Source organism: Calypte anna, chromosome 9, assembly GCF_003957555.1.
Source record: "Calypte anna isolate BGI_N300 chromosome 9, bCalAnn1_v1.p, whole genome shotgun sequence".
Taxonomy (NCBI): Eukaryota; Metazoa; Chordata; class Aves; order Apodiformes; family Trochilidae; genus Calypte; species Calypte anna.
The window spans coordinates 9,729,700-9,753,310 of record NC_044255.1 but is presented as its reverse complement, the minus strand read 5'-3'; the positions used below and the strand labels follow the sequence as shown (position 1 = coordinate 9,753,310).

At 49.0% G+C, this 23,611-nt stretch overlaps 1 protein-coding gene across 2 annotated transcripts in view; it reads right to left on the bottom strand.

The window, feature by feature from the left end:
* Window positions 1-7,587, bottom strand: part of RYK (receptor like tyrosine kinase) — a 48,762-nt gene extending 41,175 nt beyond the window's left edge. The window contains exon 1 of one of the 2 annotated variants that reach the window (XM_030456536.1): window positions 7,349-7,587. The gene's annotated coding sequence lies outside the window, so the exon portion shown is untranslated. The remainder of the gene's footprint in view (window positions 1-7,348) is intronic. The other variant, XM_030456537.1, reaches the window with a different exon arrangement.
* Between the last annotated feature and the right edge of the window lie 16,024 nt (window positions 7,588-23,611).

The window sequence follows — 23,611 nt, the reverse complement described above, 5'->3', positions numbered from 1 at the left end:
ACATAGCACAGCCAGACTGCACATTAGTTTAACTAATCTGTAGTTAAAGCATGTTCAGTTGAATGCCCAGCCTCTTACGAGACACAACTAGCTCAGCAACAGGCACTCAACTGAGTAAAAATATCAAAAAAACAATTAAAAGCCCAACACACACACCTCCTTCAATGGCATCAGGCCTCTTGGCCTCTAAACTCTGATGACTGACAGGACGCTGAAGGGACAGCACACCCTTGACATCTGTTGTGGTGCTTTGGAAGGTTTCCATTACAGTGACACTAATTGTTTTACGCAAACCCAAGTTCCATGCAAAGCAAAAAAGCTGTACTCACTTTTATAGAGGTCTCCAAGCCAATTAAAAAAGAAAAAACAGTAACCTCCATGGCTTTCCATTTATTAGGAATTACTCTACAAGGCCATTCACTAACTTCATAAAGGCTCAAACAATTTTGAGGACATAACCATCTTTAGTTTATCAGCCTGCTCGAACCATTGGTACTGCTGGCATTATGTATTCTTTTCAAGCCTAGCAAGCAGCAGCTCCAATGCTTATATTCCTGCTCTTATCTTTCCCAAGCAGCACAGTGAAATCAATACACTGGTTAATTTAATTACAGCTATTCAACACCCAGTAAGTGGCAGTGAAATTCTAAAGCACCACATTAGTTTCATGCTGTTGCTTCTGCTCCCAGATCTCCAAAGCAGCTAGTGCAAATACGCGAGTTATCCGCTTGAAAGAAGGACAAAAGCAGAGATGGAAGAGAAATAATGCATTTGAAGCCTCCACTATCGCACCCTTTGTACCTCCACAAGCCATTTTCAGAGAGTGTTAGCATTCATTCTTACACAGGACCTGCTGGTGCTGCTGCCGTTCGGGGGGGGGAGAAAAGGGGCAGGGGGGAATCAATTCACCAGGCACAACTCATTAAATGCACTGCAACCTTTGCACATTCCCCGCTCTCACAGTTGAGACCTGCAGTACCACTTTAATAATGCACACTAAGTTACTACGGGAATAGCCTCTAACTAAAGGCCTTTCCACTCTAAGAAATGTAGGAACCTCAGTGATACTTCAGCCTGGATAGTTTACAGGTAGGAACTAGTCATCAAGCAACCCTGTTCCTCTAGAGCTCAGAGACATTATGAATCAAGCCTACATTTGAAATTTGTCTCATTCATTCACTTTTTCTGGTATCCAAACAACTTTGAAGAGCAAAAGGGGAGAAGAAAAACACACAACTTGCCCAGATACTTCATCTTTTAAAGTACCCATGCAACAGTGAGTACAGTATAGCTGCCTCCACAGCTCCCACTCAGGAAAAGTGCTATGCTGGGAGTTTTCATGCCTGTGAATATGATCCTTATATTTTTTGTATTTCTCTCTGCTCAGCTGGTGTTTAGGAACAGTATCAGTCCATGCCTTCCTCCCAGTACCAGGAGCCCTTTCTCAATGGCTTTTCTCATGCATGCAGAGAGCTCTCTACTCCATTTCCTCTCTCTTGTTCCCATTCTGCCCACAAACTGGGGGGAGAAAGAGAACACGTTTTCAAAGAGGCCAATCAATCAACAGTGATAAAGAAGATGGTGCCCAAAAGAACACAGGTGTATCATCAGAGCTGAGAGATATGAAGCTTTGGGATTATTCCCCCAATCCCATGAGGCTGGCCTTCATTTTCAGGTCATACTTTGTCCAAGTCCCTTACACATGAATGGTTAAAAGAGCCACAAACATTTATCACTAGACAGATGGTGACCCCTTGGGAGGTGAAATGGATGCTTCCCCCCAGGGCTGGGTGCAGGCAAGAGCCACACAAGGAAGCCCAGCAGCCTGCTGCCCATGCTGTACGCCCCTGAACCACCAATTTGTACAAGCAAATTGTTTGCCCCAGGAAGGATACAGACAGAGCCCCCAGCATTAAGTCCCCAAGTACAATCTGGTGTGAAAAAGCACACTGCAGAAATCAGCCAGCCATCTCGGCAACAATGAGATACACACACAAGGACTGAAGTATTTTCCTTAACAGTGGTCACACAGAATAAATGATGATTTCAAAGCAATCCTAGCCCAGGCTGAAGCTGCCCCCACTGGCATTTCTCCCACTGTCCTTCCACAGGATATTTCAAACTTCTACAAGCATATTCATCTGCCAGTTTGCAAGCACCAGAAATACTGCAGAGGGTTTATACGACTACACCCATCTCTGAAGGAACAGCAATCTGCACACTATTTGAACTTTGCAAATTAGAAGCAAGGTAATAGAATGGAATAGGGCAGAGGAACCCCACATGCAGCTTGTTCTCATAAGCCTCAGAAAAATATTGATGTGAACTGGGGTACTGGGTAAATCAGATGGACAAGCATCCCAGCCGACTGAAAGGCTCAAAACCAAAAACAGATTGCTCAACTCCACCATGCAAGGAACTCATCACAACCTGCTGCAGAGCCTGCAAGCTGCCAGATGTTGCTGCATCTATGACCCAGACACCCTGCCAGCCATCATCCTCCCCCCCACTCCTATTTCTCTAAAGTGGATTTGAGTGACATTCAGCTGCAAATTAAAAAGCACCCACCAGTGACTATAATTAGACTGCAGGGCTTTTTACAAGGCAAGGTAATAACAAAAATACATTAAAACGCAACACTTCCAGTTAAGTTATATGTTATATGGGGATCCTTTCAGGCCACCATAAGCAATTCAGTTTCATTACAGTGCATGAAACTTGCTTTCCATGCAGCAGTGTTCACCCACAGTAATCTTTAATTTGAAGACTTTTTCAGACAATAAAACGAAGCATTAACATGCAGGTTTTTCTGCATTTCATGTGGACCACAGCAACACAAGACTTGGTTATACAAGATGCATACGTGGTATATACATGCATGACTTGGCATTCAACATGCAAAAAGCTGCTGTTCTTCGGATGCAAGAACTTAATAGCTAGAAAATGTTTAGGAACATATATATACATATATATCTATAACAGAACCAGAGTCTGAACTTTAGGAGGTGTACCACATAAGCACTTTCTTCAAGACTTCAGGGTACTCAATATTTACTCTTCAGTGGACATCTCATTCATCCTGCAGCTGTACAGAGGCTCGTTGCTGTATTCTTTCTGTCCTAAAGAGGCACCATGTAGCTGCAAGTTAACCATCTCACATGGAAATTTAACCTGGGTGCTTCTGAAAGAAAACCTCCCAGCACTGGCTCACTAATGGTCTAGGTAGTGATGCTGTCAAAGACAGGCTTTTAACAAGGCCCTGAAGCATTTCAAGAATCACCAGAAATACTTTGGCCTTTCAGTAATTTGAACATCCCGACCATTCCAGCACAAAGATTTGCAGCTCCCTTGCCTAACAAGGACAACTGACCAGGCAGCAAAGAAACAAGAGGATTTCCAGTCACTGCACACACACTGAGTTTTTGATGTGAACTTCCGTAGCCAGCTCCCCCAAACAGTGACATTAAGAAAGCTGTTCCACAGTGTAAAATTAAGACATCACTTGATTAACTACTACATTAAGTAGGAGATATTTGGACTCCATCCGAAATTCACAACGCTGCATTTGTCATATAAATCACCAGGGTTCTGCTCAGCTCTAAGGAGGACACACCTGGAGTACAGGTCCACTGGTGGGCTTCCCAACAAAAGAGACCTGAAAAGAGTCCAGCTAAGGACCACAAAGATGATTAAAGAGATTGGTGCTTCTCTCACATGAGGAGAGGCTGAGACAGCTGGGGCTGTTCAGCCTGGAGAAGAGAAGATTCAAACCATCAGGAAAAACACTTTTACTGAGAGGGTGACTGAGCTCCCGAAGAGGTTACCCAAAGAGATACTGGAGTCTCCATCCTTGGAGATATTCAAGAGCTTCGGGACATAGTGCTGGACAACTGGCTCTAGGTAGCCCTCCTTGAGAAGAATGCTGGGCTAGATGATCTATCTCCAGAGCACCCTGCCAACCTCAACCACACTGAGACAGCAGTATGATTTAAACAACAAACAACCAACCCTCTGCTATAACAGGTTTTGCATTGATTTTTCATCTTACAGCCTGACAACTAATCTTGGTAAGCTGCACACTGGCTTCAAATGCACCACAGGGCAGTCTCTAGAAAAAAAAAAAAAGTGATACAATCAGGTGGTATTATCATGCCTATATAGTCAGTCACTACCTCGGACTAACACTACTTTCTCCAAGTTAATGCACAGACCCAAAAAGTATTGTCACAGTGATTGATCACAGCGCTGAGAGAGCTCACAGGCACCCCTAAAGAGGTTTGTGGTGCTCTGCGTGCCTCCACCCTATAAGCAGGATTTCTTTTTCCCCTCCCTGACTCTCCATCACCCTGTACCTCATCCCTGCTCTCTCTCAAAACACCTCTGTCTCCCACTGCCATCGCTGAACTCACCTCAATCAAGTCCCGTTGACTAACTTCTCTCTCTTTTTACCTTTAGCTCATCTATCACTGAATCCTACCCGGTACAGGTGGAATCTGACAGACAGAAGTGTGTAAAAACCATGTTTTTTCTTCTCCAAAGACTTACGGTTTTGATGGCTGTGAACATTTCCTATGGGAATGGCAGAAGCTGTTTCTGACAGAGACACCATCTGCCTGCCACATAGAAAGTCCTTCTTTCAGACCATGAGAACTCCACAGCTTTCCAAAATAAAAATCCATCTTGCACGACAAGATGAGCCAGCTTTCTTCTCTGTAAAGTTCTGAAGATTTCAAAACAATTCCTCCTAAGGCAGACACATGGTCAGAATCACACAGCCTAATGGTGGAAACCTGGCATAAGCATGCAGGAAAGTGGCAGGCAGTTTTCACTACAAACCATAGTAATCTGTCCTGCCTCCACGCCACAGAAAGAACAGCCACAAATAATCTTCAGCAAGTCACTATTTCACTTACAAGAGCCACGGCCTAATTAAAAACATGGGCCCTGGTTCCATAAGACACCAAACTTGGGTTTTGTGGAGCAACGCCGCCATGTGCCACTGAACAGGTACAACTTCACTGTGAGAGGGAGCTGGCAGGGGTATGGCCCCAAAAACCTTTCACCAGCCCTCCAGAGGCTTCAGCTATGCATGTGTGGCTGATTCAACAACTCACAGCCTCATACTTACATTTGTTCTGAATCAAGTCTGCAATCTAAAGATGTATGAGGGTGATATTAAGAAGCCTGGAAACACACCACAGGCTGTAGCAACCCCATGTCATGTCTGGGTTTATGAGTGGGTAAGAAAGCCTAAGAGTTTTCTGTTAAACCACAGCAAGACAGTAGCAGAGACAGTTTGTTCAGAAGCTGGTTTTTTTTCACCTTTTGTTACTATGTTTATATTAGCAGCTTCACTGAACCTAACAGCCTCATTTTCCTGTCTGCTGTGGATGGCTGCTATTACAGCATCCACTGAACCACGGCTTTCCTCAGAGAAGTCACAGAAGCTGAAGACTCCTTTTGGAAGTTCACACAAACCAATACGAGCACTTTAAACCCTAAACTTGATTGCAGGGAAACACAGTTCAGATACTGCAAAGCTGAATATTTTTAAAAAGCTTGGTTTGTTTTCAGATGCATGAAGAACTGGAACAAAAATGTCTCTTCTGGGATTTTCTTCTGCCAGAGAAATATGCAAAGTTATCAGCGGTTTGCCTGTGTCTAGGTGCTTTTACACCTTACCTACAACAGCTAGTAGATGTAAAAGATACACCTAAAATTAAATCTGCTTGTGCCAACAGCATGAGGTAGGTCCTTAAATTCTAGTTTACAACAGATTCCTAGTGTCCCACTAAATACAAAAAGTGCCAGCTTATCTCCAAATTAGACACCAGGCTGTCCAGACCTCTGGGGTCACAGAAGCAGAACAGCATTAAACGTCAGATACTTTAAGCCATACAGAACAGCTACAGATCAGTAGTAAGTGACTTTAACTGTATTAGCAACAAACACCCACAAGGGAGTCTAGGGGATGAAATTTAACTAGAACAGTAACAACACCACAGCTTCCCTCCTCAGTTGTAGTTAAGGATGAAAATTTAAGCTAGAGAAACACAAAAGTCTGAGCAAATCCAACTAATACACATTTTAGGCACACTGCAAACCTTACCATTCAGTATTTTCCAGATTAATTACTTGTTTAGAAATTCAGCTAAACAGCAAGCCTGACATTTTTATCCCCTATCTGTAACAAGAGCATCTGGCAGCAAGCACATGCAATGAAAAAACGAGAGCAACAGGATGCTAATTGCCAGAGCAAGCTGTAAGGGAAGAAATGTTTACAGTGTTACTCACTCCCCAGACCCCCTGACTTTGGTCAGCTACTACTCACAGAGTTCAAATTCACTGGAGGTATATTTATTTTGTCCCTCCGATGCAAATGAAGTCTTGCTTATTTTCCAGCTCACAGAGATACTAGCCATTTACTGACAAACAAATCCCTGGGAATACCAACATACTTGTTTTGAAACTCCAGGCCCCCAGCTCCAAACAAGAGCCCAAGCAAGCCAAAGCCTACAGAAAACAAATCTTTGTTTAAATCAGAGACTCTCCAAGCACAAAACTACAGCAAAAGCCTCACGCAGCAGGCCAGATGGGGGACTTCGTGAACTGCCTCCAAGTACTTGCGCAGCAATTGTCAGCCTGCCTAGAAATTAAGATTCCTTTCACACACGCACTCAATTATTGCCAGGTCTCCTCTCTACCCTCTGAATGTCACTCATCTCGCTAATTAAATCATGGGCCTCAATTCATCTCTTACGAGGCTTATACTACTCCCACGAGGCATCATCCCCAGTCACTTCAGCACGGGGGAACCCCTTACCATCAGGGTAAAGCCCAGGACTTTACCAGGAGGTAAAGCCTCTTCCCCTAAGACCCCAACCAAGCACACAGCAGACAGCACAGAAACGTTCCCCAGACTTCTCCTTTCCCACCCATCACCCCCTTGCTCCCCCCAGTCCTACGGAACCCCACACAGGCCCCCAGATTCACACAACCCCACCCCAGTCCTTGAGCTCCCCCATCTTCTTCAGAACCCCACGTCCTTCATTCCCCCTCACAGCCCTCTCCATACTCCCCTGTACCCTCAGACCTGCCGCCTTCATACCAGCCCCACAACCAGTCCCAAAGCCTGCCGGACCCCCACAGCCACCACCCCAATCCTCCAGTCCCACTGACTGTTCCCCCCCCCAACCTCTCCCAGACCCCCAGATTGCCCCCACGGCCCCACGCAACTCCCCTCAGCCTCCTCTGAGCGCCGGCACCCACTGTCCCCCCAGGCATACAGAACCTCGCTCATTCCCCAGGGGTTCTTCACACCCCACACCCGGCCCCGGCCCGTACTCACCAATCAGCCGCCGCACCTCCTCCTCGCTCAGGTAGAGGCTGAGGCTGGGCCCGGGGCCGGCGGGGGGCCAGTCCGGGGGCCCCGCGGCGTGCGGACCAGACCCTGGGCTGGCCTGGCCTTGGGAACCGGCGGGCAGGAGCAGCAGCAGCGGCAGGAGGCGGAGGAGATGGCGGCGCGGGCTTCGCACCCGGCAGGACGACGGCGGCGGCCGCCGCCCCGCTCCCGCCTCTCCCGGCGCAGAAAGGGGCCGGCCCCGCCGCCACCGCCCCCCGCCGGGCTCACGGCCCCCGCCCCGGCGCCTCGGCACCATTGCCCAGGCCGGGAAGGAGGCAGGGAAGGAGGCAGGAAGGCACAGAGGAAGGGAAGGAGAGAACCAGGGAGGGAAGGAAAGAAGGAGGGGGGGAGGGGGGGACCGGGGGCAAGGGAGGAAGGGAAGGAGGGTCGGGGGTGAGGGAGGGAGGAAAGGAGGGCCGGGGGGAAGGCAGGGAGGGGACTCCCCCCGCCCCGCCGAGCCCCTCACACGCCGCGGCCGTCGGACCCCGACCCGCCGCTCATGGCCGCGCGCGCCCGACGCCGCCGCTGGCGCCGCTTCCTCCGCGGGGCCGCGAGCCCCGCCCCGCGCACGCGCCCCCACGCGGCCCCGCCCCTCCAGCCGCACCGGGGGAGGACGGGAGGGAGGCAGGGTGGCCCGCGGTGATGGCTGCCGGGGGCTCGGACCCGGGCAGGAGCGAACCGGGGAGGTCGGATCGGATCTGGTCTGGTTGGATCTGGTCTGGTTCTGGCGCTCGCTCTCGCTCTCTCTCCTCCCCCACCCCCGACTGGGGTTGGCTCTACCCAGCCTCTGGTTTCTGCTCATGCTTCACCTCTGAAGGATTCTGAGCGAGCCCTCAGTACCACTTTTTTGCACAGACAATTTCCCCAGCCTCTAAGCCCAAAGTCTGGATATGTGCATTTATTTTCTGTTCAGACAATAGTCTGAATTTCAGAGTGCAGGTGTTTTCCGATGCACCTCACTTAGGGGTTGTGGGCAGGCAAGCAACCTGTGTGTTTAAAGCGCTCAAAACCAAAACTGAAGTTCATCTCTGGCTTCAGATTCCTGTCTTGCAAAAGTCATTGCAAAAGCACTGGCAAAACTAATGGGCTAAGTGAGTGTGAATTCGCACCCAGCTCTGTTTGAGAACTGCAGAGAATGCGAACTCATCAACTCACCCTGTGTTAGCGCCGATCCTTGCACCCAAAGAATCCGTTTGCAGTACCAATAACTAACCACGCTCCCTAGCTGTGAGAAGAGAAGGCTGTTAACGTCCTAACAGCTCAAAGATAGCCAGGGCAGTTTTCCTTCTTGCACTTGGGGTATTTTCTCTTTAACCTTCACCTCAGTCCTCCCTGCCTAGGAGAGAGCGCTATGATATTCAGCAGAAATGTCATATTCAGCAGAAGGACCCGTGCAAAAATTATTTTGCTGCATTACTTTTTAGTGAGCATGTAACTTGCCTCCTGGAAGTCACTGGCTGATTTTAACAAAAGGTCACCAAACCCACATAAACCAAAAGCAAATAAACACATTCTTAGGAGACATCTGCACATGGACACTTTTAGAGCTAAAGTCATTGCTGGTGTGTCACTCCTGTTATGCCCCTGAACCTGATTGCATGCCGAGGCCTGAAGTTTCAATTAAAATGCAGTCTGTTACACTTAAAAGAATAGTCAGGGGGTACTAGAAGTCAAATAAAGGTTTCACGGATGTCAAGAAACATATCATTTGAAAAAGGTGAAAAATGCAGCTCGCAGGCCAGCTCAAATGCTAAAGATCTTCTGCTAGCAATAGCTGTGAATTCACTGCACTCATCTGGAAAAGTTTTGCTTGGCTCAGCAGTGGGATGCATCACTGCCTGTGCTCTGAGCACAACTGTATCAGCACTTACCACCACTATGTCCTGAGAGGCAGGGAAGAGCTGGTATATCAAACAAATCTGCAAAAGCAAATAGGTGACAATTAATGGCACTGATAAGAATTTGATACCTCATGGAAGGCAAACGATGTAAGGATATTTATGTGGAGGCTGGAAAATGTGAGACAGGATTTTGGTTAAAAAACACTCCGTGTCCAGACTTGCTTACAGGCACTCCTGTGATAAAGGGTGGCTTTTCCCACCTCCCCTTCAAGATTATAAATGACTGTGAAATGTTCCTTATAGAGAACTGGCCCCCCTTCACAGAGGCACAAGAATGAAGACCTGCCTCTTTCAATCAGTCATCCAACATTTTTGCTTTCAAACAGTTTTTTGTTTTGTTTTGGTTTGGTTTTTTATGAGTATACCAGGTGACCTCAGTGCTTGGATGACTTCCAACAAAACTTCACCTTAGTTACACAGCCCTGGAGCCTTCAGCTCAGTGTTTGCCCAAAAGACACTGCCAGCTCAGCTGCTTCACAGAAATGCTGCAGAACTTTGGCTTTGCTTATGGACGGTCAGTAGGAATGGGGAAAAAAAGGGCTTTTAGGAGCACTAGAAGAAGACAGCACAGCTGACCCTGTGTAAGCACTGGTCTTTCTAAGCTATTTAGTATTTATCATCTCAGGCATCTTCTGGGGGGCTCTGTAGCAGCAGCAAGAATCCCTTCCCATGGGCAAGGACACATGCTTACACTTCTGAGCTGGGATAAACCCCATTAATTTGCTCTGCTTCACCTGCTGCTGCTTCCTGTCTTTGTTGGAGCAAGGTGTCCCAGGGCTTCCAGGTATCTCTCGTTGGGGTGGAGCAGACTGGGGGCTTACTGCTTTTTTCTTCTCCCACTTCTCTGTTTCCTATCCCTTTTCCCAAAGCCTAAGGAGATGAGCAGAGACTGGACACAGAATCATATAAATAGACAAATCACTCAGATAAGCAGTAAGCAGTCCCCCATGGACTCTTCAAGATGAGGGAAGAGCTGAAATTTCATAGTTGAAAACATACAGAACTGCACCTCCAAAACAAAAACAAAAGCAAAAGCAAAACAAAAAAACCCCAACAAACAACAAACAAACAAAAGAAAAAAACACCTCATTTTGTGCCATCTCATGAGCCCTAAACAGGAGGCACTTGCTGGGAAGGCTGATGTCCACATCTGGCATAGCAGAGACCCAGCATGAAGCAAAGATAAAAAGCCTCAGATTTCCAACCTGCTCCCCTCCTTTGCAACAAACTTATCCTTTTTTTTTTTTTTTTTTCCAGTTTCTAATTGTGCACACAGGTTCATAAAGCTGCTCTTGGGAAGGAAGGGCTGGGTGATCAGTCACTGCAGGATCAGAAAACTTGGGCTGGAATCCATAAGGAGCGAGAAAAGTCACTCAGGCAGCAGCAGAGGGAAATGCCAGATACAGGTTCCTGAAAGTGGAGCATTTAATGGAAAAAACATCCTGGGAACATTAAGCTGCTATGGCATTAAGCAAGCAGAGGATGGAGAAAAGCAGAGATCATCAGAATACGATTTCAGCCCCTGGTTGTTAAGGGACCTTCTGTTGGCTTTTCAGTGCAAATGAACCTTCACAATTAGTCTTTAGGGACTTCCTTAGTCCAGTGTGCTGAAACAACGGGCCTTGTGGTGTAGTTAGGCACAGGACTCCAAATGCAGCACCCTCCCTCAGAGAGCACATTCCTCTCTATGCCTTTCCCTTTTCCCTTGGGAAGTCAATGGAACAGCAGTTAACAAATATATGTGGTCATGTTTTACAGATCACTTATATTTTTTTACCCTATGCTCTGGCAGTTTGAGCTGGTTTATAGTTTACCAGAGCTTTTTCATAGCCCACACACGATATGGGAATGGAGATAATTAGTTGTAAGGGTCATTGTATATCCCATCCTTCTTTTACAAAGGCACCATTTGAACAATTTCCACCAGAAAGTGGAAAATGTTAATTGAACTCCCTTTCTGAATAGCTGCAATTTCACTAGGGTTACTGCACCTAAGTACCAGAAAGAAGTACCAACAGCTCACTTATTTCACTGAATCCCTTTACAGGAGAGGTGGTAGAAGCCCTGAATCCATCAAAGCTTGAGAGAGCATGACTCTCACACTCCTCCCAGGGTTTGGATTGTTTTGGGGAAGAAGTGAGCCTGAGAGCTGTAGAGCTCTAACTCTTGTCTCCCAGTTTCTGGCCCAGTGACTTTACAGGTCTTGCCATGCCACTTAGTACTAGCCAACAAAGTGGCTGGGAAAGAGCAAACCCTGCTCAATCCTTGCATGCACTGGGTGAACAGACACTTTTGCTAGCAAGTATTTTGGACTCTGAGTCCTGTTATGGATGAAGTCTCTTGCCTGCAATCCCAGTTCAGATGGCCATGCTCTCCTGCAAGCTTCAAATTAGCAATTCCTAGGTGACTCCTACTCAGCAGGAAGAACACTGGGGAGATTTTTCCCTCTGTACCCACACTGGAGAGACACCTGGGCTCCAGCTGCAGGCTGGGCATTTATGGTTAGATGCTGCATCTTCAGCAGTGCTTAAGTTCTTGGTGTGACCAACTAAACTAGATTGGTGAATGTTAAGTGATAGCAACAAAATCATTGTGGGCCACAAGAATCTTCCCATACCTTATGGTATCTTTGAACCACAGCAGAGGGAGAAGAGGATGTTCAGACACACCAGAACATGCCCATGGAGATGAAGGAGAGTTCTGGTATCGATTTACTCAGCTGTTCACAGGGTTGAAGTGAGTATTATGTTGTGATCTAAGGTATCTGCTTCTCTCCCCAACACTGGGCAGTACTGTTACACCCAAAGCAGAACCAGACACCTTTTATTGATGAGAAATATACATTTCTTTTGAAACACAGATTCCTGTAGCTGATGCATTCTCATACAGATAAAACTAGATCCATTTCAATCACACTTACATCGCAGATCCTATCAGCCAACTATTTTCATAGATTCTTCTGAGCCCTTTTCTTTGGGCTTGGAACATGCTCAACAGCAATAAACTGAAAGAATTAGCAGGAATTTTTGCCTCATTAAAATACTTTGTGCTTTTGACTGGGTTCCTTTCAGGGCTGCTGTGTTTTCCAAGATCCTCATCTTGAGAATGAGGAAAGAGTCAGGAAAAAGGCTGGGAAGACAACCTGGCCTCCTCCCATCCAACTGTTCCTGCATGCTTTCCAAGTTCTCTCCAGACCATTCATCCTCCAGCAGCTCATACCACATGAAGTCACGTGTACTCAAAATTGAATGAAAACTCCTTCCTTCAGCAAAACTCAAGCCCCCAAAATGATTTTCATAAAATATCCAGTATTCCCTCATAGATTCCAGTGATGAGAAATCTTTTAAGGCCCCAGGGTCAGCAAGGAAGGGAGCCTGTATGCAGCACTTGTTCAGGAAAAGATCTCTCCCTATCTTGGATGACAGCTGCAGGATCTTCACCAGCTCATCCCTCTGATGGTTAAAAATTTTGTCATTACTGTGACAAAAATAAGCCCCAGACAGGCATTTTCTGAACCAGGTGATTCAGCAGCAAGTCACCAACCTAATGGACTGCAGAAAGAGGTAGTGTTTCTCTGACAGATTCCGCCCTCCAGGCTGGATTTCAGCCTAGGTGTGTGTTGTCCCCAACTGGGTGGTTCTGAGGTTATTTTCACTCCTTCCCCAGCACATGATTTCACAGTCAGAGGGGGATTTCTTGAGAACAGGAGAAAGAAGCAAGGGACCCGAGGGGAAGAAAATAAGCATCTTTGGCTCTCCCATGCCCAGGCAGAGCATTTTGCCTCAGCTTTGCCTGCCACTGGTTTCATTGTCTTTAAAAATCACTGCTGACCAGGAGCTTTCTTGCTTTGATTAGCTGTTTCTCTTGCAGAAGCAAAACAAGTTCTCTTACCTTGGCCTGTCCCTGTAAAGCGGAAGCCTGACCTTGAATGACTTCCCCAGGTCTTATGCAGCATTTTCCATGTATTCAGCTTCTTTATTGAGTTGTGGATGACAGGGCTGGACACAGCATCACACAAATTAATTCTGTCTCCCATTTCCTACCAGAGACATCTCCACACTTCCCTCTGTGGGTCAGGGTGAGGGTTAGGTCTGCTGGAAACCAGCTTTCTGTGGCAGGTGGGGTGCCTAACATCTCTGAGATATCACTAGAAGCAAAAATCTGCTCTTGGAACACCAGCTACAGGCATTTTATGGGGTGAAAGACATGCAGAAAGTTTAGGATCCTGTAGCTCAGTTTCAGAACTGCTTTTATTTTGGTAATATTTGCATCTCACAGCTCTTGTTAATAATCCCTTCTGGAGAGGGCAATGGATTCCCTCTCCCAGATTTCTATACTTTGTCTTGCACACATTATTGTAAGCAGAATGAAACCAGCCAGGGAGAAATATTCCTCGCTGAATCATGTGAAGAAGCCCTCAGCTGGAAGCCCTCAAGGCAAATCCTTGACTAAACGTGATTTTTCAAGAGGTCTCCTGACATCTAAGGAACACTTGCAGCAAGGAGGATGGTGTGAGCAGAAGATTCCTTTGTGTATCTGAAGCACTTCGGGGCGAGGCACATGTCTCCTGAAGGCAGCTGGTTTGGAGCTGGAAGCAGGTAGGTGGAGAAGCACCGACGAAAGGGTGACACTAGGTGTCACTGCCCGCCCGGGATGGCTACGGAAACTCCTGCCTGCTCCGCAGCAGAGACTGTGCCACACTCATGCCATTCCTCTGTCTTGTCAGTAACACCGATGATGGGGAAGCCCGAGACAGAATAAACATCGCTGAAGAGCCAGATTCCTCCTATTTCAAGCCCACTGGGTGGGCTGAGAATGGATTGAGAAGAGCCCTGAGGAGAAGGGCTTGGAGGTCTTGTTTGATGGAAAGATGAACATGAGCCAGACATGTGCACTGGCAGCCCAGAAACCAACCCTGTCCTGGGCTGCATCCCCAGCTGTGTGACCAGCAGGGTGAGGGAGGGGATTCTTCCCCTCTGCTCCCCTCTGGTGAGACCCTCCTGCAGTAAAGCTGGGCCCAAATCTGAGATCCCCAACAAGACAGAAACATGGAGCTTTTGGAGTGAGTCCAGAGGAGGCCACAGAGATGATCAGAGGGCTTGAGCAGCTCTGCTCTAGAGCCAGGCTTAGAGCTGGAGTTGTTCAGCCTGGAGAAGAGAAGGCTGCAGAGGAGACCTTAGAGCACCTTCCAGTTCCTGAAAGGGCTCCAGGGAAGCTGGGGAGGGACTTTGGACAAAATCCTAGAGCAATGGGATGAGAGGGAATGGCTTTAAGCTGAAAGAGGAGAGATGTAGATTAAATGTTAGGAGGAAATTCCCAAAAACCCAACCCAGTCTGGAATTTTATGATTCCTCCATGAGTCGTGCCATAAGATGGCAGAACTTTAAAACTAGCTGGGTTCTGGCATGCCTGGCGCTCCATGAATTGGTACCATGGGGACAGATGAGACACACATCATCTTGGCCTGGGTGAGAACTCCAGGTTCCCTGATGGTCTGCACAGCCTCTTGCAGGATGGAGGAGATGCTTTGCCAGAGCGTCACAGACACCAAGCCAGGGGAGCAATGCCTCATGATCAGCATGCTGAAACCTGCTGCTAAAAAACTGCCCATGGAGATTTCAAATACTCAGTACACCGATATGAACAAGTCCCTTCAGGTTCAGAGGTGCCAGGGATACCTGCCTGCCTGCAGACTTGCATCTCCCCTTCTCTCCATCCATGACAGTGTGTGAGTCCTGCCCTGGCTTAGGTGTGTACTCATGCCAGAGCCAGCCACTGGCCTGTCCTTGCTTAGCCCCGCCAAGGATTTTATCATGCTTGTGGCTTACATGCCATTTAGACACTCTGCCTGCCAGCTCTGCACCTGGTCCTGCCTGCTAGAAGTCCCTCTGCTGCCAACCTGCCAGCAGCTCATCTGGAAGTGCTTTTGGAAGTGCATCTGGAAGTGCACTGCCTCCCGCAGCCAAAGTGGATGGGTTTCTTCCAGCACCTCTTAAGTGGTCCTGGAGCCCAGAATTAGCTTTTAGTTCTGTTTCTGAGCAGTGCTGTGGAGCCCTAGCTGATGCCAGGAGTAACGGTTTAAGTAACACACAATAAATATTAGAATAGCCTGAGCTACGGAGAACTCCTCAGGCATCAGTTTCTCTGGATGATCTAATACATTTCTTGGACTCCCCAGTCCTCCTCATTCTTCTGCATTTTTTTTGCCCTGCTATTTTTCTTCCCTCCCAATAAAATGTTTTGGGTTTTTTTTTGCTGCTTGGGTCTCTCTGAAATATGCAGCCATGGCAACAACAGACTGGAGGAGCAAATTCCCCCGGTCCACCCGTGTGTCCTTGGGGTCTGGTGGGGAGTGAGGGGGGTGAATTCCAGCCATTCCCTCTCCCTAGGAGCAGGGTTTAGTAAACACACACCAGCACATACATGCTAACCCCAGCCCTGCTCTGCGTGCATTGCCCCCCGCTCCCCCAGGGACCAAGCGGCACCCCTCTCCCCAGCACCGTTCTGGGCTGGCATTTTTTGGGAGCAACATCAGGGAGGAATGCAAGCCTCTGGCGTCAGGACAGAAGCTGCTTCCCAGCCCTAGGCTGAAGAATGTGGACATAGTGTCCGCTCCAAACTCCAGCCCTGGAGTTCATTCACCCAGCACCCCGAGTGAAGGGGACGCCAGGACCCGAGGAGACCACAGCCCTGGGTGACCAGGCTGCTGTATCCCAGGAGATGATGTGCTCCCCCATCACCTCCAGGCTCTCCAGGGATCTCCCCATGGAAGACACATCTTGCTAGGGCCTCTAGGCAATTGCTTCTCCTTGTTTTGGTGGCTTCATGGCCTCTGGCCCTCAATCTGCAGATACGTCAGCTTTTTCCTGGAAAAGCCCAGAGAGCCTGAGGTGACCTGGAGGCTGATGGATGGGTTGTTGTCCATGCAGTAGCAGCTCTAAATCTGGAAAGGGCAAGAATGCGTGGCAAACCCCTTCATAGGGGTTGGTGATGGGGATGCTGTGGCCAGGAGACCACCACTTGGGAACTAAGCTCCTTGGTTTGATGAGTGCTACTTGAAGACCTGGAAAGGCAGTGCAGGCAGAAGGTATCCTGAAGTTTCTGTTAAGCAAAGCTGACCTGCTTTGGCAGCCACAATCTTGTGGCAGAAACCAGAATGAAAAGTAAAATCAGGCCCTGAACCCATCCCTAGCTTTCAGCTTTCATCTCAGGGAAACACGTGTGCTACAATTCCCCCTGCCCATCTGACACACCCAGGCGAAGGCCAGCCAGGACTATTTATACCCTTCATAAAGTTACACACTGCTTGGATTACCCCTTGGCATACAGTTTGTGTGGAGCAGGGTCTCATGAACCAGAATGGTTTTGCATTAACACAACTCTCAACAGTTCCTAGGCTTGAAATGGGATACAACGGAGTTACTTGCCACTTACTTAGGCAGGATCATACATGGGGCATTGTCGCTTAAAATAGCAAAACTTCAGCAATAACAATGCTACAAGAGGGCTCAGGCAACAAGATCCCCACTGATTCACCACCTCAGCATTACGACACCAGGGAAATGCTGCTCATTCCACCCATTTGCACAGAGGGTGAAGCCCAAGAGCTTGTAGGGAAGCTGAGAAAGATGGGTAGTTTCGAAAGAATTTGTGGAATTCCCTTTTTTTTTTTTTTTTTTTTTAACAACACCAGCACACCAGGAGGAGGATTATGCCTAGCCCCTGGGAAACTGGTTGGAGACCAGATGGATAAAATTAAAGAAGGCATCACAAAATCCACCTTGTTACAACACCTGGGGCAGGGTTGAGTGGGAGGATACCATCCTGACATGTTATGTTGAGAATGGGATTCAGCTGCAAACACCCCATGTGGGACCACAACCTGACCCAGTGTTCCCAGCAGGCCCGGCAGCTTGGGCTTTCAAACCTCCCTTGCCTGGCCTGGCTTCTGGAAAGTCTCCAGGTGTTGCACAAAAGCAAAGCACCAGCAGTTTGTTGCAGAACCTGAGGAAGAGGTAGTGCTTGCCTCGGCACGTTGGAGCCAGCCAACACTTTCTAGTCATGTTCTTAACATCAAGCTCAGGGAGCATCCAAGGTCACCCGGCAAATTCTGGTCTGCAGGAAGGAAGACTGACTTGTTCCTGGGCCCTTGATGTGTCCATGGGTTGCATGATCAAGCCCGTGCCTTTGGGTCGTCAGAGTTATTGAAACACAGAAGTTGATCCATGTCCGTGTCCAGCTAGGACGGGAGAACCACAATGCTGAGCTGCAGAGAGACCCATTTCCCCAAATCACCATCTTCAAGATAAAGAAAAGCCCAGAAAGCAAACCCACCTCGAAGGCTATCTGCTCCTGTTCACCCAGCAAAAGACATCACTGAGCTTGTTTGAGACCAACAGTGAGGACAGTTTGCAAACATGGAGATGCTTGGGAATGCTCTGCCCATTCTGGCTTTCAAGGGTTAAGCCTCATTTGTTTTAGGGTGGTAGAGCTCACCCTGGCATACTGTTGCTTTGTCACCCCAGGATTTTGATCCCTGGCTTGTGGGTAAGATCTGACAGTTGAGGAGCTGCAGAGTTTCCCTCCCATTGTGCAGTGCAAGGCTTCACATGGTGGTAGACAGGGGGATCCACAGCACAATGAGAGCCTCTGTCCTGGATGATTCCGTTCTTAAATATTTGTGCCATGGTCACACCAAGGTTTCCTGGTTCTAGCACCAAGGATCCCCCATGATGGAGCCAGGGCAGGCTGTGGAGCTGGAGATGCTCCAGACTGAGATCTGTTTTAGACACTTGACTAGCTGTCAGGGAACCAGCTTCCAAGGAGCAGTGGGAGTGGAGATGAACCATGCAATGGAGATGGTGCTTAGGCCATGGGAGTGGAGATGGTGTTTGGTGGAGCGTGAAGAGCTTGTGGCTTGGAAGTGCTGTAGCTGTTTCTCCTGTCTGGAACCAAGCAGAAGCAAAGCATATGTGTGTGTGTGAGATCTTTTAGTTGCTTTCTGCAACCTCAGCCTCCTGAGCAAGCCCTCCTACTGCCCATGGTGCAGGTGGCCCCAGGGCCATGGTCATACCCCTTGACTCCTGTTCCTCTCCAGCACAAATACCCACAAAGCCACCAGCTGCCTCCCTGAGTTCAGCTGCAGCCATAACACACATCCCCAACTCCTGCGTGTGCCTTCTCCCTTACAGCCCTCTTGGACCTTGCAAAGCCAAAGTGAGCTCTCCTGCCTTCTCCTCTCCTTCCCTTCCGTCTGCAGCCCCACAGCTGCAGCCCCTCCCCAGCAGCCCTGCCAGCAAATGCCTGGCACAGAGGAGGGCAGAGGAGGGCAGCAGGGATTACACTCGACAAGTGGTCACAAAAAAGAAAGCAGAGGCAAAAAAAAAAAAAAAAAAAAAAAATTTAAAGATTTCTGGAACTTGCAGGGGGGTCTTCCCAAACTGCCAGGTGCTGCAAAGCTGGCCCACCATCCTCTCCAAGCCAGACCAGCTCCTCTGTGTACCGCTGATTACACTGGTGTGCCAGAAAGCCAAGCCAGATGGAAAGAAAAACGACTGGATTTTTCATCAAAATGAAAATACAGGGGGCTTAGAGGCAGAAGCGAGAGCCCCATGGAGGAGCCTTCCGGGTGCTGCAGACACACACTGGTCTCTGCAGGGACACAGCTCAAAATAGCCCCCACAGGGGAACGTCTGGGTGGCAGCTCTATTCCAGGATGGAGCCACTCCTGGTCTGGCACATGGGGCAGCAGGAATCAGGAATAGCCCTGGATGGCCCTGCTGTGCTTCCCTGCATGCAGAGGACCTCAAACACCACAAGCATCTTCCCTGCCTGTGTCCAGGCAGTGCTCATCAGGGAGGGCTCGGGACAGGGATCCGCCTGCCCGTTTTCCAGCTGATATAATTTTCTCAGAATTTCCTCCATTGGTTCTGCTTTTTTTTTGTTTTGGTTTTGTTTTGTTTTGTTGGTTTTGGGGTTTTTTTTTTGGTTTTTTTTGACAGCTGGAAAAAATAACATGTTTTGGTTGCCATGGAAACATGGTCCTAAACTTTTGATGGGTCCAAGGCATGCCAGGAGTTCCAGAATGGCCAGTCACAGTGGTGGAGGCTTGCCCTCACTTCCCAAAAGCAGCAGATGTTGCTCACCAGCAGGTCCAGGCACTCATGGCCCTGACCTACCCCTCTGTACCAACCCTTGTTTACTTGGCAAACATGGTTTTGCTCACAAATTGCTGGGACATGCCATGGGACTGTAAGGCTGGGCTCCACCAGCATGGTGTTACTTCATGCTAGACCCTAGTAAAAAAAATAAAAGCACCAAGCATCACACCATCACACTTTCAGGCTGTAAAAATGCGGGTGGGAATATTTTCCAGCCTGTGTCATTTTTCCACCCAGGCCAAAATTCCCATTCTGCTGCTTGCTGTTTGTGTTTTTCTCCCTGAAAGTGCCCTTTTTTGGTTTTTGGGGGGGTTGTTTTTCATTGTTAGGGTCTGTAATGCTGTTCTCACCTCCCTCCCCACAGCTCACAGCCTGGGAGGGGGTAGCAGGGCAGGCAGCCTGGCTCCCTGGGGAGGGGGCACACAGGGAAAGGGGGTCACCCCCCATGGGGACCAGACATTTTCATCCCACCTCTGCCACATTCTGTCTTAGAGCAGCATCTGAGCCTGCAAAAACCCAGGGTGAAAAAGGCCCAAGCACAATGTTTGTCTTCCAAGTGCCAGCTTGAAATGATCCAGGCTCTAGTTTTCTGGATGGAAGCATTAGGGAATTCAAGGGAAGTGATTCTCTCCCCCACCCCAGTGAAAAATTTCAAGGAAACCTTGTAAAATTTCAAACATCAGGAGTTAAAAACTTTCCTTTGTCCTGAAGTCCATTGTTTCCCCCAAATTTAAGTATTTCTGGAATTTCCCTAAAAACGTGGACTGTGAGAAACAGGCACCTTCTTGTCAGTTAACCAATACAAATTCTTCCAAGCTTGGGTTGTGGTTTTTTTCAGGAGAGTTTTAGTTCTAAAGTGGAGAGGGAAGCAAAATTACAAGGCAATGTTTTCCTTCCAGCAGACAGAAAAAGCCAAGACTCCAATTTTTCCTGGAAGGAAGAAGCCAGGGGTGCTGATACTACAAAAAAAAAATTAAAAAAAATCAAATCACTTCTGTTTGGAAAAATGTTTCACTTGAAATTTTCTGGGTGGTGCTACCATGCAGTGACTCAGTGCTGGTGTTAAGTGCTAGGAAATGAAGCTCAGTGGGTTTTAAAGACTTTCTCCACCTGGAGCCATCACTCCCACCTGCTGGGCATCACTTGCCCATCCTGCCAAGCCTCTTCCCAGTGAGCTTCCAAATGAGTATCTAACAACCGTTGCACTTGATGTTTCTCTCTCTAATTAATTAATCCCTCTAATTAATTAACTGCTGACTCCATTCCGCTATTTGGCCCAAGCCCCTTGCAGCATCCTGTGGTGGAACCTGGCCCATGGGACATGCCCTTTGCTCCATGCCAATCCCACCAGAAGGGTGTTCCAGGACCTGGCACGAACAGCAAAAGCTGCCCTGCTGCAGCAAAACCTAACAAGCAACCAGAAAAAAAACCCCACATCAGCTCTAGCAGGACTCTAGGTTCCTTTTCTTCCTGACTTGAATATTTTCAGAGGCACGTTTGCAAATGCAAAGCTTAAGAAAACAACCCCTGCCTGCTGGGAAGCCAGGCATCCAAAATGTCAAGGCAAAAACTCTTAGGATTGTTGTTTTGTTGCGGGTTTTTCGGTCAAAGCCAATAAAAAGGCATCTTGGGCTCAAGACAACTCAAACACTGACAGGAATGACGTGAACGTTTAGCTAAAAGGAAATGTATTTCCCTCAAAAATGTTTCTTGTCACCTCTCCCCATGTCTGGCGCTGAACCACTGACCCCTGGTGATGTGAAGGGTGTCAAGGATGCTCCTTGCTGCCCAAGGTGTCAAAACTCCTCTGCAGCTGCCAGGGAACACAGGTAAGGAAATCCTTCAATTGCCACACACAAGTAGTACAGTGGGGACAAATTATTGTGTGCTCTGCTGTTACCACAGCATACCCAGACACCTCGAGCATCCCAGACTCCCTAAGCATTTCTTGTTGCTTCCATCCTCCTCAAAATCTCTAGCCTCCTTGAGCATCTCCAGCCTCCTGGAGCATACCCAGCCACCTGGGCCAGGGGAGGTGATGAGCAAGGTGCCCAAGGGGCCCAGCACTGCTAGCCCACGGCTACTCCACCAAGAGTGCTGTCCCCAGCTTCCCCCACTGCTAGCCTCGAGAAGCTGCAGAGCAGGGGCCAGAGAGGCAGCCTGCTCGTCTGCCTCATCAGGCAAGGTCACAGAGGCGGTGGGAAGGAATGAAAAGAGAGCAAGGGGGAAGGAAAGAAAAAAAAAAAAGAAAAAAAAAAAGAAAAAAAAAAAAGAAAAATTGACTCAGAAACCGCATGGAATTTTTTGCCTTTTTAGCATACTGGGAAGAGAAAAAATAGCCACAGTTATTCGAAGCATCCGGGATAATAGCAGCCTGTTTGCTGCGTGCAGGCAGAAATGGCAGGCAGGCGGCACAGGGAAGAGGAATGAGGAATCTGCCCCGCAACGCGCTGCCGCCCAACCACTGCCTGCACCCACCGCTGCCTGCACCCACTGCTGCCTGCACCCGGCCCTACCTGCACCCACCGCTGCCTGCACCCACCGCTGCCTTGCACCCACCACTGCCTGCACCCACCACTGCCTGCACCCACTGCTGCCTGCACCCGGCCCTACCTGCACCCACCGCTGCCTTGCACCCACCACTGCCTGCACCCGGCCCTGCCTGCACCCGGCCCTGCCTGCACAAGGCCGCTGGGGAGTGCCCTGGGCACAGCGCGGGGACCCCCGGGGAGGGCGGTGGGGAGCAGACTGAAGGCAGGGGGCAGGGAAGGGCTCAGCAGGCCGGGCAGGGAGAGCTTCATTCCTGCCGGGCCGAGTGGCAAGCCGGGACTTGAGGCAGGAGAAAGCCCCGTGGTTTGCCCGACTGGTTTGCTGGAAAGGCGGCTGCGGGGCCAGCCTGCAGCCCTGCCGACCTTCCCCTGCCAGAATGGGGATTACTTGGAAGAGGAGTGATCCCAGGGCTGGTGAAGGACCTACCAAGCTCCAAGGATTCTTCAGGGACCAAGATACAACCTCCTGGCTCTAAAGAGAAACGAGGAGCAGGAACTCAAGCTGCAGCAATACTGCTGTGGTGTGGCACCAGAGAAAGGAGGTGCTGTGGGCTGGCCATTGGACAGAGTGGAGGGCCATGGGGCACCAACCCATCTTCAGCCTTGTCCTGACCTGCTGTGACCACAGGAGAGACTGCCTCTCCCTAAATAGCTCCCAGGCCAGATGACCCATCTCTCAAGAGAGCTGCTGCCCCACAAGAGAATGTCTTGCTCAAAGCCACTGGGGTGGCACTCAGAACAGAGCTGCAATGTGAAGTTCACAGAAAGTGTCACATCAAGGACCAGCAGCTCAGCAACCACCTCCAGCCACCCCTCTGTGAGTGTGGGGACACAGGGATGTGAGGATATGGGATAGGACACAGGCATGCAGGGTCACAGGGATACATAGATCAAGGACAGAGGGACATGGGGATGAAAGGATCAAGGATGGAGGGATGCTGGGACACAAGGATCAGGGACACAGAAATTCCAGCCACAGGGATGGGAGCAGGAGTCTGAGGTCCCACATAGTATTTCAGACAGGCTGATGTGACAAGGACATGTCCTTGCCTGAGCAGGACCCACGTGGGATCAAGTGCTGTGGATCCAAGCACTGCTGATGGTGAAACCCTGTGAGGTAGTGTGGCAAGGGTGGAGGGAAACGCCTGTGATAAAGCAGAGCGATAAAACACACCCCCCACGCCTTCCTCCCACCGAGGCATGGAGCTCCAGCAAGGCTGTTGCTGCCACTGGAAAGCAACTCCACCAAAACAAACAAAACCTCCTGCTGCATCTTCAGGAGCTGTCACCTCCTGCCCCAACCTGCCAGTCTGGGGCATCCTCTCCCCACAGCCCAGCTCCTGCATTTACAGATGAGTGTTGGCATTTTCCTTTCCCTTCCCATGATTATTTCTTTTAACTCTTTTTCTGCTTCCTCACTCATCCCCAAAATGTGCTTCCCCATTTTCTGCCCCCCTCCCCCCCCCTCAGAGCTTGTGAAAGCCCCAGGGTTTGGTCATGGGATGAGGAGCAGGACGGAGGATGGTCAAAGAGTGGGCAAAGCTCTCAACACAAGGAGACTGAATCCCTGAACCCAGAAAGCTGCTTGCAGAGATCCAG